Here is a 22,169-nt window from a genome sequence, read left to right as displayed (position 1 = left end):
GCTTGCATTGATCTACAGGCTCTGTTTCTTTCTAAGATACGTATTTAAGGCTATTGAACTTCCTTATACTTCTTTAGTTGCATCCCATAGCTTTGATATTTAATTAAGTTAAAATATTTTTGCATATCCATGTGGTGATTTCTCTTTAAACTATTTAAAAATGTTTAAAAGTTCATATGGTATTTGTCTTTCACTGTCTGGCTTATTTTACTTAGCATAGTGTTCTCCAGTTTATCCATACTGTAACAAAGGGTGGGACCTCCTTCTTTCTTTCTGCTGTGTAGTATTCCATTGTGTAAATGTACCATGGTCTTTTGATCCACTCATTTACTGGTGGGCACTTAGGTTACTCCCAGTACTTGGTTATTGTAAATTGTGCTGCTATGAACATTGGGGTGCATAGGTTCTTATTGATAGGTGTTTCAGGGTTCTTAGGATATAATCCCAGCAGTGTAATTGCTGAGTCAAAAGGCAGTTCTATTTTTAGTTTTCTGAGGAAGTTCCATACTGTTTTCCACAGTGGCTGCACCAGTCAGCATTTTCACCAACTGTGTACTAGGGTTCCCTTTTCTCCACATTCTCTCCAACACTTTCTTGTTAATTTGTTTATGATGGCCATTCTGACCTGTGTAAAGTGATAACTCATTGTAGTTTTAATTTGCATCTCTCTGATGGCTAGTGATGTTGAACATCTTTTCATATGTTCTGGGCCCTTTGTATGTCCTCCTTGGAGAAGTGTCTGTTCAGGTCTTCTGCCCATTTTTTTTTTTAAGTGAGTTGTTTGTCTTCCTGGAGTGGAGTTGTATGAGTTCTTTGTATATTTTAGAGATCAAACCCTTGTCTGAGGTATCATTGGCAAATATGTTTTCCCATACAGTTGGTTCTTTTTTCATTTTAATGCTGTTTTCTTTAGCCATGCAGAAGCTTTTTATTTTGATGAGATCTCATTTGTTTATTCTTTCTTTTATGTCTCTTGCTCTAGGGGACATATTGGTGAAAATATTGCTGCATGGAATATCTGAGATTTTCCTGCCTATGCTTTCCTCCAGGACTTTTATGGTGTCATGACTTATATTTAAATCTTTTATCAATCATATAAGTTGGTGATGGATCACCTTTAAGTGGAACCTAATCAACAGAACAAACGAGCAAGCAAAATATAACCAGAGACATTGAAATTAAGAACAATCTCACAATAAGCAGAGGGGAGGTGGGAGGGGATGATGGAGGAGGAAGGGAGAAAGGGATTTCAAGAATGGCTATAAAGTACACATGGACATAACTAAGGGGGGTGGTAGAAGCAGGGCAGGGAGGTGGGGATGGCTGCGGTTGGGGCACTGCAGTGAGGGAAAAATGCAGACAACTGTTCTTGAACAACAATAAAATAAAATAAAAGTTCATTCTTTCAGTGTCAATAGTTATGTTTTTTTCTCCTTATCTATGTATATATCATTTGTTTTCTAGTTTAAGCACTGTCTACACATTTGTGCTAAATGTAGTGATATTTTCTTCTCTACAGGGTCTGTCAGGCCTTAAATCTTGCTGCCTTGGTCTCTGTGATGCTTTTGAACAGGTTTTTCTTTTTTCTGTTTTTGCCTTTTTTAAGTTGCTCTTCATAGGAAGTGTTGTCTGATACAGGCTATTCCATTACAACTCAGAAGCAGGAAGGCTTAGTGGATGCATTTCTAAAAAAACCTTTCATTGTTAAATTTAATACGAACATGTGAAAAAAAAAACACCTAAACACATATGTTGCTTAATCAATTACTGTAATTTGACCACCTTTTAACTACCTCCCATGTCCTTGCATCTAGATTTTTGTGGCTTTTATAGACACCTTCCATATGCTCTTGTCCAAACACAATCCCCTTCCTTCCTCTGAGTAGCTCTACGCTAACTTTATGGTAAACTCTCTGCTGTTTTTTAAATAGCTTTATCATCAAGTATACATCCATGTGGATCATAATTTGGTCTACCTTCTCATTTCTTTTCCTCCTGTAATTAATATTTGTTGAAGAAACTGGAGGATTTGTCTCAAAGTGTTTCTCATCTTCTGGGCTTTGTTCGTAGTGTTCACCTGGTGCAGTTTAAAATATTTCTCTGTGTTTTTTGTAAATTGAGTTAGACTTAGAGCCGTATTTTTTTGACAAGACTATCAAACAGTCTGGTTTGTCTGTCTTTTTGGTAATGTTAGCCACCACTAATGCTCATTACTTAAGTCATTAATTTATTAAGACTTAATAAATTCTTCTTGATTTATTTGTTGGAATGATATCTGAAGAGATATGCCACTTTAGTTACTATTTTGTCTTCTAGAGATGCAGTTTGTATACATATACCTAATAAATGCTTGATTTTTTACTTTTCTTTCCCAGTTTTCAAAAAGTTATTCCCTAACATCTTTCAAAAGTAGCTGATTAGGTTTTTGGGGGGAGAGTATCACAAGATACATATGGATTTAAAATATTAAATGTGTTTTGATACATTGAGGTTATTACCCTTATTAATGTTCACATTGTCTCATCTTGGCCATTTGAAGCACCTTCAATCTGGCCTTTAAGTCCTTTTTGGCATCCCACTCATTTTTAGTAGCCACTTTGCCATCTGACATATAGAAAGTTGCTAGAGACTCAGCACCCACATCGTCTGCCCCAGTCCGTGAATCAGGCACTGATGACCACAGAATATGTGTGGATCTAGCTGATACCAGAGGCACAGACTTGGGAGCAATAATAAATAATTATTATTTTAAGTTATTGAGATTGGGGTGTTTGTTATACAATAATATCTACTGAGATGGAAGATAAGCAAGAAGAAAAAGAAGAAAACAAGAACTAAAAAGTAGTTACCTGGAGAATGAATCTAGAAACATCAAATTTTATCTAATATGAAGTTTAAAAGATGGGAATAATAACAATATAAAGATGAAGATCATTTAAAATTTAGCAGCATACATTTTCTAGGCTAAAATATAAGTTTCCAAGTTGACAGGCTAATATTAGCTTTATATAATGCAATAACAGAACTATAGATGTACAGAGAAAATTCTGTAATATTTCTGGGAGGAAAAAGGTTAATTGCTCAAGAATAAGTATAAGAGTGGCATCAGATATCTCATCGACAGCACTCTTAAATTTGGTACGCGTGTGTGTGTGTGTGTGTGTGAGAGAGAGAGAGAGAGAGACAAACACAGAAGTGGTAGGTCTGCAGCCCCTTGATGAGGCACGTAGAGAAAAGTTTCCAGTCATCTCCTAGCTGCAGAAGCTTGGATGACTGTATTTTTGGCTTTTTCTTGGTTTCTTAGGAGTCAAGAAGAACCAGTACACTCATAGGAAGCTGGCAGTATTCTCCTGGTATCCAGAGTTCTGTGAAGTCCAGGCTCTTCCCAGAATTTGACAATGATCTGAAACTTCCTCTGGGATTCTTTTGCTTATGTCAGTAATCTTCACCTTAGTTCTCTGTCCTGAGACCCTAACCAAGCCCCTGGCCTCATGGGCATTGAGAGACCTGTATATCCAAGAAGCTGTGTCACTCAGAAAAGACAGGTATACTAAAGCTAATATTGGAAGAACAGGGTAATAAGGAGCCATATTCCAGAATCCTGTTAGAGGGGAAATTTCTACACAGGTTTTTATTTTGTTTTTAAATTTATTTGGTTTTGTTACTCAGTTCATGAAGTTTCATTGATTATAAACCTAATTTCTAGAGACAGACACAGCTGGCAGTCTGTGTGACAACCTATTTACATCCTGGTATTCCTCTCTCTCACAACAAAGGACTCAATAAAATAAGATGCATAGGTGGCAGGCCTTGCTCAGTGATGCTCTGCTCTTTACGTGAGGACTCAGAGATAGTTCTGGCCCTGTCCTTTTGCTCCGACCCAACGACAACAAGTGTTTTTGCCCTCCGTGAAACATTCTCCAGTGTTGGTTTCCATTCATTTCTGGCTTTCCTTCTATTCTTATTTCTGCTGCTTCTCATCTCCTTTCCTGGTTCCTGTAGTCTATCCAAATACTACATGCTTGAGTCCCTCAGAGACTGGGCCTGCGCCTGTGTTTTTTTTTAGTTAGATTTATAGGCAATTTCAAACTTCACATGTCAAAACAAAAATTTTTTAAAATTGTTTCTTCAGAAAACTCTTTCTTTTGTGTGTTATCCATACCAGCAAAGAACATCACCATCCATTCAGTTAATTACTCAAGCCAGAAACCTAGCACTATTCTTTTTCCTCCATACTGCCAATGTAATTCTACAACAAATCCTTTTATTTCTATATGCCTTTGCTCTGATCTCCTGCTACTCCTTTAGATATATCATAATATTTTGCCAGTATAATTGCAGCATTATCAAAAGTGGTATTCCTGTACTCCATTTTTCATATATCCAACAAAAGTTTTCTTAAGATAAATTAGATCACTTTATACCCCATTCTTGAATTTCAATGGCTTCCCACACATTCATTTAATAAATCTTACATTTCTTACCATGATCTACAAATTGTTACATGATCTGGCCTTCACTGTGTCTCCAAACTTTCCAGTTTTTCTTAGCTTCCCCAGTTACATGTCACCCACACTTACTATCTTCAGGTTCCTTAAATACACCAAACTTAAAATTACTGCAAATTCTTTAGATACACTTCCTCTCTCTGCCTGGCATTCTTTTTCTTCTTTTTTCTATCTGGCTTTTTCTTTTTCTCATAAGAAATCCTCCTCATATCCCACCCCCATTGAATAATTTAGTATCCTGCTTATTTGTTCTAATTATAAAACCCATATTGTGTTCTAGTTTTCTCACCTCAAGGAATGGTAGGAATTAAATATTATTTAACAACATTAACTCCCCCAAAGACTAAATGTGAAGAGTAAGTAAATAAGAACATGCAAATGGTTTAAAACAGGGGTCATTTAACTTTTCTGTAAAGAGCCAGATAGTTAATATTTTAGGATTATCAAGTCACATATGATCTTTCATGTTGTCATTTCTTTTCTTTTTTTCTTTTTTTAACGGTCTTACAAAAATGTAATTTCAGTCTTTGCTTACCGGCTCTGTGAAAGCAGGACGTGACTGGATTTGGCCATGGGCAGTAGAAAGTCAACCCTAAAATAGAGTCAAGTACATAGTAAATGCTCAATAATGTTAGTCATTGTTGTGAATTGCATAATACAATATTTTATTTATTGTCTGTTTATTTTTTAAATATCTCTCATTAAAACTTAAACTCCATGAAGGAAGGAATAGTTCTGTCTTCACCATTGTAGCACACACATACAGGTACTCAAATATATTTGAAATATTAATATCAAAACAGTGAGAACGAGATAGTTTATTCAGTGAAAACAAAAAATATATGGTATTGGTATTGAAATGATTAACTAATTATTTTGTGGGAACAGAAAAAATTGAGCCCACACCTTATTAAAAAATAAAATCCACTTGAATCAATGAATTGAAGTTAATAATAAAATTATAAAAGTACTAGAAGAAAATTAGGTTATTAAGAAAAATTCTTATAAAAATATGTTCATAGAACATATAATAGTCCCTATTCTTTAAGGAAAATGCCCTAAAACTTGTGTATGATAAAAACAATGGCTAATTCAAAGACCAAATGACAAAGCAGGGTATTATCAAGTGTCTGCTAATGCACAGGTCGGTGAGTGTGCAGGGAGACAGGGTCACTCAGGGACACATCGTAGAATTTTAAATTGCTCAAATTCCATTACTTAGCCACAACAAATAGCTGCCAAATTAAACACAGTCTCTGAAACAGAAATTCCACATAAGATTATACTCTAGTAATTTATATTTATAAAAGGCCAGATATGTACAAGAATATTCACTGTCATATTATTTATTAAAACAAAAAAACAGAAACAACTCAACTGCCCATCTGTAGGGACCCTTGTAGGTAAGTAAATTGTGATAACTCCATATGATATAGGGAACTGTGTTGAATGTTTTCCAACCAATATAAAGAATGTAGTGGATCTAGATGCATTACATAGAATGATGCAGAGATAAATTTTTAAAAAGCAGTGGGAGGCATGGTATATACAGACTGTTCCCAATTTTCAAAGGTTATACATGAATGTATGAGTTTTGAAGTAGTTATTGGCTCTGGAGAAGGAGAACTGGGGAAACACTGGTGTGACAGGGATACTAAATTTAACATTTGAAGTATTTAATTTTTCACCATGGTCATAGATTATTTGTCAAATAAAAAATACAAAAAAACTTAGCAGTATTTTTCCTAAAGACTATATATACATTGGAAGAACAGAGTAAGCATTTTTAAAATGCTGGCATAACAAGTTCTTATAAAAACTTTCTTGATCATTGAATAACTTGAAGTTCTCAGCATAATTCTTCCCATTTTGCCACTTGCTAATTTGCTATTTCCTCAGGGTTTCTAACAGATAATTTCTCTCCAGATGGTTCTTTTTTCTTTCTCTATATTTGCCTTTAAATGTCTATCTCTATAATTTGATTTTTATCCATATTAGAGCTATATTACCATTTAAAAGTTTAGCGAGAATAGAGGATATGGTAAGTGAAACTAAATCATGTAGAAACAACTTGGATTTGAATTTCCCTTATTTTACCATTTTAGTTACTCAATTATCTCTTCATTGCTCTCAAATTGCCTGAAATTAGGCAAATACTGTACAGATTCTTAGCTCTATGTAATAAATCCAATTTAGGTTTTTGGTTTCATTCTAGTTAACTTAAAACTAAAAGGAGCCTTAGAAAAATGTGAAATTTGAACCAAGAAACTCCTCCAGTTCTTCTCTGCATATAAAGACTAATTTGAAGACTAATTTGCCTTTATTGTTGCAAACCAAAATTTCCTTCTACACATTAGATTTATGAAATTTTTACATAATCCTTTTCTTTATTCAAGATGATAAATACTTATTAGGTAGATACTCATGCAAGGAATTGTCAAAGATTATTGAGGTGGCACAGAAGATAAATAGAATGTTTCCCTCCCTAATGATTTTTAAGATATTTGGGATTAAAAGTTAAAGCAAGCTATTAAAAATTACTGCTGTAGTACTCTGGTAGATATTATGCATCTCTATGGCTTTAACAATTTTACAGATGAAAAAATGAAGCTGGAGATAAAAATAACTTGATCTTTACCATCCAACTGTTAAGTGGTCGAATTTTGACTCAAACTTAACTGATTTGTCTTCAGACAAATCCAAAATTTCCAAAGCCCACGTGCTATCCACTTACTCTGTGCTATTTCCAAAAAAATAATTGCTAGGCTGCTTGAGCATTCGCTATGCAGTGAACATGATTTTAAGCATTTTAATGTATTAATTCATTTAATCCTAACAATAATCCTATGAGGTTATTAACTTTTGTTAATTACCATTTTACAGATGACAAAAACAAGGTGGTGAAAGAAAATCTGGTGACTTGGAGGCACTTAGGTGTGAAGCTCTCAGATGGCTTTCTTAGGGAAGGGGTATATGAAAAGCGGTGTGGTAGCATGTGGGCAGGATTTGGCAGATGTAATGAGAATGAGCACAAAGTACATGGACAAAAGAGATACAATAGAACTACCCTGGAAGTAAAAAACCAAAGGAGTTCAGCACAATTGAATACTCAAAGACAGAGTGAATAAGATATCAATGATAATTCTGTAGTTTGGGGCTTACATATGGGAGAAGAGTCATGTAGTTAATGAATTTATGTATTTAAGAATAACTTCTTTTGGAAATGTACTGGCACAAATTCTAGTGAATGCCATTTATCACTATGGCTTTAACTATTATAAAAATGCTTATTCTGTAATATCTTTTTTCCTGGCCACCAACCTGTTTTTACTTTTGCCTTCTGGTTACTTCCATTTGAACCACTGTAAGTAACTGACCCATGGCATTTCCAAAACCAATTCTGTTATTTTGTTCAAGTTTGTTTTCTATTCTGATTAAAAGTCATAATCATGCAGTTACTAAAACTAGAAAATTTAGAGTTTTTTAAATCACCCCGATCTTTCTAAATACTTAATTTATTTACCAAATTCTACTACTTTTACCTACTATATCTGTTTTGAACCCACCTGTATGAGCCTCTATCTTCTCTACTACATGGGTTAGACAATAGTCTTCTTTCAATTCTTCATGTGTTACTCATTCTTCAAATACCAGTTCACTTTTCTATTTTCTGGGATGATGAAACTGATCATCCCTGATATAGTCAGCTACTATTTTTCTGTGTTGTTATAGTTCATACATTTTTAACATTTTTTTTGTGTATGTGTCTCTCTACCCCAATTGGCAGTGTATTCTTCAGAATCAATACATTATCCATTTTCCCTACAGAGTGACCACAGTGACACATGGTAGTGACTTGACAATGCTCAAAGAATAAATGAAAGGTGGAATGGAAGAGAAACACATCAGTGAGCTGGAGAGTTCTAGAGCTCAGGAAAAAAGGCCCACATCTAATCCATGAGCCAATCTTGTTGGCTCTGCCTTAAAAATACATTCAGAATCCAACAACTTCTCCACACCTACACTGCGTAGTCACTATCATTGCTTGACCAGTACATGCAGCAGGCTCTCCATTACTTGCACTGATTCATAACATTTACCCTGCAATCAAGCCTCACTATAGTAGCTGGGGTGATCCTCATAAGACTTAGATCATGTCACTTTTCAACACAAACTTTCTAACGGCTTTCACCTCACACAGGTTAAAAATACAATGGAGTGCAAGGATTGACATAGTCTCGTGCACTGGGACCTCATGTCTAAATGAATGCTGCTTTGGGGCTCTCAAAGGCTGCTTTGCTCTGCCTGGATGCACTATCCCAGTCATTTACATGGTTTGGTCCCTCTCACTATACAATTTTGGCTTAGATATCACATTTCCCCTCCTTTTCCCCATCATGGACTACATCTTTATCTACATCTATTATTTATTTATCTATCACCTATATGCATATGTAACAAAATAAATTCTTTATAATGTTAAATGCTTATTAATGAAATATTAAATGTTATTTATATCACAGCTTTTTGTCCATTGTCTGTATCCCCTAGATTGTACTGTGGGAAGGGGCATTTTATTGTTTTGTTTAGTCCTAAGATATTGCTTGATACACAGTAAGTACTCATAAAATATTTGTTCCAAGAGTAAGAATGAATTGTTAAAATGTTCTGAGGTAATTTAGAAAAAACTATATGTATGTATGTATGTGTGTGTGTATATATGCTTATGGAAGATAAATTGGTATCTGATTATTTATTTTGCAGATGACTATAGGGCCGAGATTATGAATGTTCTATTTGTCAGTCTGAGGGAAGAAACTGGATGAGCCTTGATAGTAAGGAGGGAATTGCTTTGTTCAGAATTAGGAACAAGACAGGACTGACAGGAGTGTGGTTATGCTGGGCTTTGGGGAGAGGAGGCTCATGTAGTGTGCCACTAGGGGAGGCAGCCTGAGGTTGGAATATGTGAGTGTACGTCTGTGCTGCAGGGGGGAGTGACTGCAGTGGCAGGTGTATTCGAAACCAGCTTCCATTTAGTAAGTCTTATCACTTACCCAGGTAGGAAATGGGACCCTGAGGACGTGGAGAGAAATAAGTCTTTCCTCCCGTCCCAGGCAAGGATGTTTCTATACAACAGTAAAAGGATGGTACCACACTACTTCCGGCCTAGTGACACTGAACCCCATGAGTGAACTTCTGAAAAAGCTTCTTATATGTGCCTCTGTTTATGTTCAGGGACAATGTAAGCGGTTTTGCAGAGTTTTTGTTGCATTAGGACATGTGGTAAGTGGAAACTGAAATCCAGCTTTTCCTCTTTGGCCTGGATGGGACATCTTTTTCTAATTTCGCAAGGGCTCTGGTAGGCTACTGACCACTGGATGTGTGTTCAGACATTTATATGCACATATGTGTACATGTGTGTATTAGGGGTGACCAAAGAGTTTTTTTAAAACAATAAAGTGTTATCAACCACAGTTGAATAAAATACTGGAGAAGACAGATTTCTTTTCCCCTTGCTCACACATCTACCCCCAGCCCTCCAGATAAACTTCCACTGGCCAGTGATGGTGGCACATGCCTTAGTCACAGTCTGCCCATCACGATTGCCTGAGGGAACAATGGCACTACAGTGGAAGCGCACAGGCTTCTACAGCATGTTCCTGAACAGACTTTCCAGACTTTGTTCCCCTGAAAACAGTAATAAACAGGACTGACACTTTAGATAGAGAACACTGTCATGAAATTGAATCTCCAGGGGGACTTACAAGGCAACTCCTGAGACAGGCAGAATGAGGCCTGTGTGCAATTTAGTTTGAATATTAAGTAGAAAGTGACCTCATTTTGTACTCAAGCTGGTAAAAAAAGACAGACCAGGAACTAGAAATAAATAAAGGCAATAAAAGAATGAGCGGAAAGGAATTATTTAATAAAGATGAAGCGGGAGTTAATGAATTACATACAAACAAATAGAAACTCTCATCGAATTGGTTTGTAAAGTGCTGCTTTTTTTGTGGTGGGGGAACAGTTAAATAGATGAATCACTGGCTGAACTAATAAATGGAAAAAGAAGATTCTTAAATACACAAAACTTGCCATTAGAAAGGGAAAATAACAGATTAAAAAGTAATTGAAAATAGACTATATTTTTATTTATTTGGAAATCTAGCTGAAAGGGGTACTTTAAAGTAAAATATTAATTATAAAAATTAACTGTAAAAAGAGATAGAAAAACTCAGCTAAACCAGTAACAAATTAAAAAGTTATTTGAAAGATGTTGGAAGGTTTTACAAATGGACAGCCACCTCTCCTAAGATATTACACACAATCAGTGTAACAGGAATTCCTAACTCTGACAGAGAGAGCATCCAAAATCCATTCTGCTAACAACAGCTCACATTTCTCAAGTACATGTTTTTTGTTTTCAGAGACAGTCCTTAGTGCCCTACATTCATTAATTCATTTAATTTTTGTAAATCATGAGTTAAGTAGTATTATTATCTCCCATTTACAGATAGAGGAAATGAAAAGCAGGGGCTATGAAATCGCATGGCTAGAATTAAAGTCAAACACTAATGTCTGGCCCAAAGCTTAATACAATACTTTCATGTGTGGTTCAGTCCAGAAAATTTAATAATAAGGCAACTATAACAAGAGTTATTGTGTAAGAGGCCAAAGCAGAAAAGTCATTTAGTGTTTTTGATTAATGTCAAAAGTATATTTAATAGAATTCAACATTTATTTTTAATAAAACCTACTTAGAAAACCATTTATATGTTACCCCAAATAGATGTAGACATATAACTATTTCTATTTAATATACACATTATATCTTCATCCCCAGAACATGAGGAAGGTACTGTAACTATATTCCTTTTATGAGTGAGAAAACATCTGTGTAAAATGACTTGCATGGGCTACCAGCTAGAGCGGACAGTCAGATTTGGCAGACAGTGTCCAGGGTTGGGGTGGAGTCACTGCACGATATTGCCTCTCTGATACAAACCCCGTTGCGATGATGTCTCCTGATACTGCTAAGGGTGTTGTTTAAAGGAGACAAATACAAGTGGGACTGATGTCATAGCATCATAAAGTCACAGGTTCACAGATTTCAGTTTTAATATGTACTGCCTTCATGATGACTAAAAATTATTATTAATTTCACTCAAGTATACTCTGGAATAGCAAACATCAAAGTGTTTGATCCTGATTATAGGAAGGTTTTTTTAAACTTTAGGATGAGAGGAATTGCTATTGACCAAAGGTGATTTTTACAAAAACAAAATAGGCATTCAGTTAAAAAAAAACAAAAATCATGAACAGATACACACAGTAATTTGTCAGCATTTCAACCAAAATTATTGAACATTTTTTCATGACAAAGGTCACTTCAAAAAAAGAAAATATATCACACACTAAATATCTCACTCACTCCAACTGAGAGCAAAATGCAAGTAAACATTTGTATTAATGAGATTACTGCTATTTCAATAAAGTGATGTGAGGTGTTATTTGTTTTTAATTAAATGTTACAGTTGTTAATTCATCACAGAGTAAGGCATTTAGACATTGCTGTGTAATAAAACTGAGTACTCCAAGAGACCAGCCTGTGGATCACCTGGTATAACTTGTGTGGATTATCAATAGTCCTAAAATCACATTTTAATACTTACTGATATAGAAGTAACCATTTTCACTGGAAACTCCCATAGACAGGTATGAGAGACACTAGCTTCGGAGCATGTACTATGGAATGTTGCAAGATAGACATATAAGGTTTTTACTCTCTGACATCAATATTTTGGTGGGTCGATTAACTTAAAGTCTGTGTGTTTTTGTGAAACATTTAGACACTATATATCAATAAAATTATGGTGTTAAATCATATGAATATTATAAGAAGTAAAATCTTAGGGAACAGAAAATCATCAGCATTGGCAAAAGGTTTTCCCTTTCTTGATTATTTGGTATCCTAAGACTGAACTGCCAAAAGGGGGAGCAGAAGAGATATAACAGAAACAATTTTTTTTTTCTGAAAAGGCTCTTTATCCAAGATGATTTTAAAAACTCTATAGATTTGTTACATAAATATGTGAAATATGAACAATTTAACTTCCTAGAGGTCAAAACAGTTGATACTGAGCCCTATTAGTGCAATTATGGCCAAGACCTTATAACCGACTAGAACGTCAATATTCATTGCCTGCCATGTTGCATCTCTTACCATTTGATTAAAACCAGGCTGATTGCCCTGGCTGGTGTAGCTCAGTGGACTGAGTGTGGACTGTGAACCAAAGGGTGACCAGTTCAATTCCCAGTCAGGACATTTTCCTGGGTTGCTGGCAGGTCCCCAGTAGGGGGCACACAAGAAGCAATTACACATTGATGTTTCCCTCTCTCCTTTCCTTCCTTTCTCTCTAAATAAATAAATAAAACCTTAAAAAAACCCAGGCTGATTAGTTTCAATATCTGTAGTGGTAGTCTACGCAGTGATGTAATGAATACACACAATATAGTAGCTTTATTCAGAGTGTGTCTGTGTTTGGGAGAACAGATACGGGGTGGAGAAACAGGGCTAAAATGATAACCTAATACTCAGAACATAAAAATCCCCCTTTAAACTTAGTAAACTTTTCTGGTTTAGTGCTTGCTATATATGGTTTGTTTTCCAACAAGTTAGAAAACATAACCCATCATAAAAAGTTTTAGGCAATTATGCTTTAGAGAAAAGAAATACAGGGCAAAGTTTGTTTAATGTAGTTTATTTTTAAAAATATTTTATTTATTTATTTTTAAACAGAGGGGAAGGGAGGGAGAAAGAGAGGGAAAGAAACACCAATGTGGGGTTGCCTCTCACTCAGCCTTCACTGGGGACCCAGCCTAAAACCCAGGCATGTGCCCTGACTGGGAATCAAACCAACAACCCTTTGGTTCACAGGCCCATGCTCAATCCACTGAGCCACACCAGACAGAACTGTTTTTGAGGTGCCTATATGCTGCAATAATTTCTATACCTCAAGGATATTTCTATTTTCATAGAATGAACAGCTATACAGACACATATTTTTTTCAGTTTGTATCTATTTTGGGATTACTCACATGGTATTTCTAAAAGGTATATTATAAATGTTTAATTAGATAACTCTCCTTAAAAAATAACATTTATTTTGCCATTTTTGTAGCTGGCCCTCGGCTTGATCAAGCACACCTAAATAGTCATAAACATAAATATGTTTATCAAGAAATTTATATTTTAAGAAATAAAGTACTCCAACACAAGAAAAGAATAGGAGTGAAAACAAAATGAATTAGATTAAGGTCTCAAACTATTACCAGACTGATGCAAGTGCTTTTCGACCACTGCAACGTTCTACTCATAAATGTCACCTCACTGCATAATTCTCCTGTAAATAAAAATGAAGGGCTACTGATATTGCTGTACAGCTCTTCATTGCTATATTTTGTTTGAAATTTTAAAAGTCTGAAAAAGATAATTATTTTAGATTTTTTAATCTTTTCTTGTCTTTGAAAAAATAATACTTGGATTTCTCTGGAGTTTATTTTAAACAACAAAGAAGTTTGAATAGGTTAATAATAGTTAAGACTGTTGATATTAGCCAACTACATTCACTTTTGGTTCACTGACTTCTTCCTTTCCAATGGCTTACAGTTGCCTAAGACTCAAGCTGTGCTGTGCTCTTGTGTAAAATTATAATTTATGACAGAGTGTTCATCTTTAAGTTTAATTCAAATGATTGAAAATACAAATATTAACTTTTTAAATACCAAGTTTCTAAGAAAGACATTTCTTAGATCTTTGGAAGTTAGTAGAATACTCAACATACAATTTATGACATAAAGAACATGTTTACTACTACCTTCTATCACATTAAAATTAATTTTCTCCATATATGAACTATCTTTTTATATTAATTGACTTGAGGATATTAACACACTAAACATAACAAAATAGTGGTAGTTTTGGAAATATTTAATATCATAAAATATGGGACCAAAGAAAAAAATCATTTGAATATGTATATGGAGGGATAGTTGGTTTTTGTTATGCACATTACTCAGTATGCTATATTGAGTGTGGAAAAGGAAACTTGTCATTGTGCTTAAAATATTAAAAACACTTTCTAAATACTTATGAATATGTTTATAGGTTTTGCTATAGTATCTATGAAGAAAAATTAAGTATAAAGCTTAGTGTCTGTTTCAGTGACAAGAAACTTTGTTTTAAGAGGAATGCATGTTGCTAAATAGTTAATGGCCTTAAATATAAAATACCTCAAATGCTTTAAGTGCATAAGAAGACTAACTTGCAATCACTTTGCGAGACTTCCGCCAAGATGGAGGTATAGGTGGATGTGCCGTGCCTTCTCACACAACCAAGTTTAGGGACAACTAAATATTAGCATCAGAAAACACAACCAGAACACGGAAAATTGAACTTTCCGGAAGTCCGTTAACAACAAATTCTTCAGCCCGACCGGTAAGGGGCGAAACTGGCATCTGGTGAGGGGTTGCACAGGAGGACTCGGTCGGACGGACCCAGGCGCGGAATCCAGATGCGCAAATCCAGATGCGCGGGTTCCAAACGCAGGATTGGACCTAGTGAGCGACCGAGCAACCCACCAGGTGAGCGACTGCAGAGGAGACAGTGGGGAAGCGGTGCTGCATGTTGACTGCGGTCGCCTATTTGCGCGCGAGCGCGAGCGGACAGATGAGGGAGTGGGCGGTTGGACCGGCCGCCATTTCCCCGCTCTGACCACGCCTCCACATACAGCGTCACAACCCAGCGACCTGGGAGTCCAAGGCGCCGCTTCTCACACTTAAAAGGGCCAGAACAGACCAAAAATGTTGCAAGAAGACCTCAAAGCCCCAGAGATAAATCTAAGCGACGAAGAAATAGCAAAACTCTCAGACGCACAGTTTAAAACACTGGTCATCAGGATCCTCACAAATCTGGTTGATTATAGCCACAAATTAGACAAACATATGAAGGCTAAACTAATGGAAATGAATGGAATTCCACAGGAAACCCATAGCGATGAAAAGGAAACTGGGACTCAAATCAATGGAGTGGACCAGAAGAAAGCAAATAATGGCCAAACAGAAAAGAGTCAAGGAGCAAGAATTCAAAGAAATGAGGAGAGTCTTAGGAACCTCCAGGACATCTTTAAACGCTCCAATATCCGAATTATAGGGGTACCAGAAGGGGGAAAGGCACAGCCACCAGTGGAAAACTTATTTGAACAAATAATAAAAGAAAATTTCCCCAATCTGGCAAAGGAAATAGACTTCCAAGAAATCCAAGAAGCTCAGAGAGTACCAAAAAAGTTGGACTCAAGAAGAAACACACCAAGGCACATCATAATTACATTAGCCAAAACTAAAATGAAGGAGAGAATCCTAGAAGCAGCAAGAGCTAAGGGGACAATCACCTACAAAGGAGTCCCCATCAGACTGTCAGCGGATTTCTCAGAAGAGACCTTACAGGCAAGAAGGGGCTGGAAAGAAATATTCCAAGTCATGAAATCTAAAGACCTACAACCAAGATTGCTCTATCCAGCAAAACTTTCATTTAGATTGGAAGGACAGATAAGGTGCTTCTCAGATAAGATCAAATTCAAGGAATTCATCATCACCAAGCCCTTATTATATGAAATGTTAAAGGGACTTATCTAAGAAAAAGAAGTTAAAGAAACATGAACAGTGAAAGAACAACAAGCTCACAGTTATTAACAACCACACCTAAAACGATAGCAAACTAAAAGGACAGCTAGATCAGGAGTAGAAACATAGAAATGAAGATCTCAAGGAGGGTTAGCAACAGGGGAGTGGGAGGAGGAGATGGGGGGAGAAGGTACAGAAAATAAGTAGCATAGACAGTAGATACAAAATAGATGGGGGGGCAAGAATAGCATGGGAAATATAGAACCTAAAGGACTTGAGACACATGGACATAAACTAAAGGGGGGTAATGGTGGGGATGGGGGGGCAGGGTGGAGGGGAATGAAGGGGGGAATAAAACAACTGTAACAGCATAATCAATTTAAAAAATAAATAAATAAATAAAAGAAGACTAACTTGGAAAACATGTAGTGTAAATTATTTCCACCAGCATGTGCTAATTAAGCTGGCTCACCAAAATAAAAAAGTTTAAATGACATTATCTACTGATACATTTAATGACAATATGCTTATTTTAAAAAGTAATAACAATAAAAAATTACATGCCATTGCAAAGCAGATTTTGGGGTTGACCCAGCTGCAGATTTACTACATAAGCACTTCCTCTTGATAATATGTGCATCTACTTTGATTGCCAAGATGAAAGTCATTTAATATCTCAGGATTGGCAAGAGACTAGCATAAAAATGGTTGCTGGGTTTTCCTTAGAAAAGTGTAATTGCATTTAATTTAAATCTAAAATGGCAAAAACTATTATGCAACATTTTCAAAAGTATGATTTTGACATTACCATATACAAGGGCAGTCCAGAAGCTATCCAGCTATGTAATTTGAAAAATAGATACGTTTATTGAAGAAGATATGATGAATCTCATTGACCATCTTCCCTTTCAAAGGTGATTTTAGTTTTAGGGAAACGCCAGAAGTCACAAGGCACCAAATCTGGACTGCAGGAGGCTCAGTCACCTGGGTGACCTGATGTTTCCCCAGAAAACTCTGCTTGAGATGTGATGCATGAGCAGGCACGTTGTTGTGTTGAAGTGCCAATCATTAGTTACCCATATCTGCAGCCTTCTGAATCATCCCAATAGCTTCCAAGGGGGAATGTCCAAGCTGGATGCAAAATTTGATACAGATGCATTGCTCTACTCTATCAGTCATTTTGAATGTGATGGCCACACAGTATACATGGTCACTCAACAGCATCTACCACCCCCACTGACTAGCACAGAGAAGTCATCATTGTTCAGGCATGTGCATTCTAGTCCACTCTCCTTGGCTGCCAGATTACAACCATGTTGTGCAAACTTTTCTGGATGTATTAACAATGGCTGGAGTTTTTCCAGACAGACCTCATATGCAATACTTTTCACTTCTGACTGAATACTTCACTCTATGTTATTAAATAAATGATAATATGAATGGAAAGTTTATAGCTTAATCTAAAAAAGAAGTGATAGGAAAACCAGGATAAAAAAGTGAATATATTTATAATTTGATATAAATTTAGACTTACTAACAAAGCTTTAAAAAATACACGTTAAATATTCATATAGTCTGCACTCAGCTTCCCCAAATGTTAACATCTTGTATAACCATGGAACCAAAAAATTCATTATTGAAACCAAAGAATTAATATTAATAGACATGACTAACATTAGGTTTTATTCAAATTTCACAAACTATCTGAGTAATTTCTTTTCTGACCCAGGGGCCAACCAGTTTCCATATTGTTATTAATTGTATTTCAGCGTTCCTCAGTCTGATTCAGGCTTAATTGTTCTTTGTCTTTTATGATCTTGATAGCTTTTGAGCAGCACTGGCTAATTGTTTTGTAGAATGTCTTTCCATTTGGGTGTCTGATATTTTCTCATGGTTAGATTTAGATGAGATACATATCCTTCTCAAGGTATCATATCAGGAGGTACATGTTGTCAATATGTCATTACTGGTGATGTTATTTGATCAAGAATTCTGTTTTTCCTATCTTAATTTGTAAATTTAATGCAACCCCATTATTGAAATACCTCAGTTTTTTGGGAGCCAGTTGAATGGCTATTAAAGGAAATCTTTAGGTATCTCTAAATATTAATATCTAGGTCCGATTATTCTCTTTATCCAGAGAAAGAAAAAATACTTTCTTTTCCCAAATCCAAGATAATCTATATCATTTAATGCCAGTATTACAATGTCAGAGGCTGGTATGGTTGGTGATTTGAGTTAGAAATGAATATATAATTAAAAGTGAATGAATTGTGGTTCAAATCATTAAAATGGAAACAGGAATGGTTTCCAGTTTAGGAAAAGCACTAGAACTGATTCCTATCACCTATATTGATTCATAAAATCCTATGTATATTCAAGTGAATTGCTGTGCACATACACAGTGACACAAAATATTTACAAAACAAAACCCTTATAGACTCATTAATGGATGCATCATATCCCTCAACCCACTTTGGATGTGAAAGGAGATGATAATTAAAAATGCACATTCAGCTTTGAGTTGTGTGTTATATTGTATGCACTAGGGCTGAAGGAGTGAACCAAAAGGTTCACCAAAAGCTGCCCTCAAGGAGCTTTCAATGATTAATCTTCTCTACATGTCTTTTTTCCTCACTTTCTTTTCTCTTAATTTTCCATTTTTTATGAAACTTAACTCATGATGTCAGTGGTCTGAATTAAAACCCCAGTGTGAGAATCAGATTATACAAAAATTATTCCATGAAATTCTGATCAACTTTCATGCCCAAGTGGCATAATAAAAAAATCTGTATAGGGCCTTCTATTATTACTTAATTTTTCAATGTGCATTTAAATAACTTAATGCCACATTTTAATGAATTTGAAGCATGTCCTCCTGCCATAGCCAATAGGAAATAACTATTCTTTTCTATGACATAATTTTATGATTGACAGCCAGAAATAGTTCACAAAGCAATGATAGTTTTTCAAATGTATCCAGAAGGGACAGTTTAATATTAATTATGTTAAAACCAACATCAGTTTTTAGCACATGTTCTCAAATATCCAAACCAATGACACTAAGTAAACCAATTTGGAAAGCCAATTCATTCAATTATCTGAGAAAATTTTCCAGTTACTCTTCCTGATGGGGCCTCCTTCATGTAGTTCTAGCTTAAACTGTACCTCCAAAGCATTGACTTTGTAATCAAGGAAGCTAATAAAAGCAACCTGGTCATAATATCATTTCAGGATACAATAATCTCTTCCATGTGCTAACCACTGAATCACTGGTTATTTTGGGTGGAGGTGGGAAAAGGGGAGGTGACTAAATTTAGTGCTGCCTTAAGTATTTAAATACAAAGATGATTTTTGAAGAAAATTTCACCTTGCAGGCAATTAACTTGCTTGTGTCTGCCTCTGTTTAGTATATTATTGTTGGCACACAAAAATTTATCCTCTTAATTAAGTTCTATTTCAGTCAGTTTATAAAAAATTCCTTATCAGAGTTGGACCATTAGCTTCCATAGAAATGTCTCTGGAAAAAATTAAAGCAAGTGTCTTAATTTTCAAAATTTAGAGGTCCAAAGCATATAAATTTTTCTTTAGTTAGAAAAATAGAATATATGTATTTCCATCTTTCACTATCAGTAGTAAGCTTGAACCATCAGGGTTCTCCCATGTATAATGCACACCCACATTTTTGCACCAAATTTTCAGGAACAAATCATTTTTTTATTTTAAATTTTTAATTCAATTCTTTATATTTAGATTTGTTTTTTGTACTGTAAGGAATTTTAGCATTTGTTTTTAACATATTACGGTACAAGTCATTTTATGTAACATATAGTGACAAAACACAAGGACAGCTAGAAGGCACAGGAAATTTTAAAAAGAATTAAGAACATTTATATAGATATGGAATTAGTATTATCCATATATAACACACATCCTTATTTTTCACTTAGAAATCTGGGCAAAAAATGTGCACATTATACATAGTAAATATGATACTTAATGTCAAAAACCTGAATGGAATAACCGATACCTGGGGAGGACAGAAACAGTTCCCTCCACGTTCTAAGTTCTGTCCAGAAAATTTCTAAAGACAAATTTGCTATCTCAGCCTCCTAGCTCATTTCTTCATCATCATATGTCCCTTCATGTTACGTGAAAATGATATTAAAGACTAGCATTCACATTTTAAATTCTTCCTATAACATTTCTACAAAAAAGTTTGTATTCATTTTTTGGTTTACGCTGTGACATTAGTTTAGATTTAATCATTTTTGTCTCCTCTAATTTTTTTCTGAATTTATGGTGTGTATATGTGGGTTTGTAGATCAGTATATTTAACGACATAAAAAAAATTGGGCAGCCCTGGCTGGTGTAGCTCAGTGGATTGAGTGCAGGCCTGGGAACCACATGAGCGCAGTTCGATTCCTAGTCAGGGCACATGCCTGGGTTGCAGGCTGGTTCCCTGCAGGCCAGTTCCCCTCAGGGGACGCATGAGAGGCAACCACACATTGATGTTTCTCTCCCTCTCTCCTTCCCTTCCCCTCTAAAGATAAATAAATAAAATCTTAAAAAAATTGGGCAATTACATGAGACATGTAGTATTAATATATTAATAAAAAGAAAGATTTGAATGCTTGCTGCTTTATTTTGTATAAGCTCTGTAGAGCAGGGGTTAAACAAAATCTATTTTTCATAAAATTTAAGTATAAATTATGTTTGATCATAATTACTTAAATTTTAAAAATTAGTCCATTTAATATTTTTTTAATACTTGTATTTATTTATTTATTTATTTATTTATTTATTTATTTATTTAGAGGGGAAGGGAAGGAGAAAGAGTGGGAAAGAAACATCAATGTGGGGTTGCCTCTCATGTGTCCCCTACTGGGGACCTGGCCTGCAACTTAGGCATGTGCCCCAAGTGGGAATCAAACCACCAACCCTTTGCTTCACAGGCCCGTGCTCAATCCACTGAGCTACACCAGCCAGGGCTTATTTAATGATTTTTGCTTAAATTATTTTTTATTGTTCCTATGTGATTGAACTGGAATTTTATGACATGGTTTAAAAACCATCATGCTAAGTTATCAAATTCCTTCAAATTTCTTTGTCTGCCATCCAACCACAATTCTATGTTATATCGTCCTTCCTGATTCAGAAGAGAAGTCCATCTCAACCAAGTCAGACATGAATAAAGTATATTACAAAAAACTTACAATATCAGGTGTGACACAATTTTTAGAACAGAAAACATTATAAACATTTTTAATTTCAAAACCTAAAAATTCTCTAGACTATTGGGTTTTAAAGTGATTTAAATATTAATTTGTAAAACCTAAGATGGAAATTAAAGTATATGTGAGACAAATGACATAAAACATTTTTATAACCAGGGATGATTTATAATGATGTTTTAATATTTCTTCAAACAATATCTAATAATTTTTCCTTGAAATAGTAATATTCAATTGAATTTTTAAAGTTATTTTTCCTAAGATTAACGAATGGTTAAACTGGCAATGGTACTAAAGTTTTATAAGCCAGTTCACTGAATCCATATGGCTATGTTTTAAAAAGTGGTTTTGGTCAAAATATAAATTAATTTTTAGGTTTAAATTTGGGAATTCATTCTTATTTTTTAAAAAACACATTAGATACCATCAAATGTATAGTCTACAAATTGCTCTTAATGGTTTCAGAGTATTTTTTTTCTCATTTAAGAGAAGAAAGAACTTTTATATGTAAGGTCAAGAGTTGGTTGAGTCATGTCAGAATTTTTAGTCAGGTTATCTCACTTTGGGCGTATTGGTCCTGAAATGCTAACATGAAGCACTAGAAGGACTTGGCAAACGAGTGCATACTTTCTAGGGAACATGGATTTTGGAAATGTCAGAAAGTAGGCCCTGCACCTATCAGGTCTTTCCTGGAACACTTCCCTTGAAATGAGGAAGCCATCCACACATTAATTAAAACACTACTGTT

This window comes from Artibeus jamaicensis, unplaced genomic scaffold, assembly GCF_021234435.1.
Source record: "Artibeus jamaicensis isolate MK-2021 breed Jamaican fruit bat unplaced genomic scaffold, CSHL_Jam_final contig_3214, whole genome shotgun sequence".
In the NCBI taxonomy this organism is placed as follows: domain Eukaryota; kingdom Metazoa; phylum Chordata; class Mammalia; order Chiroptera; family Phyllostomidae; genus Artibeus; species Artibeus jamaicensis.
Note: the sequence above shows the minus strand (reverse complement) of the source record.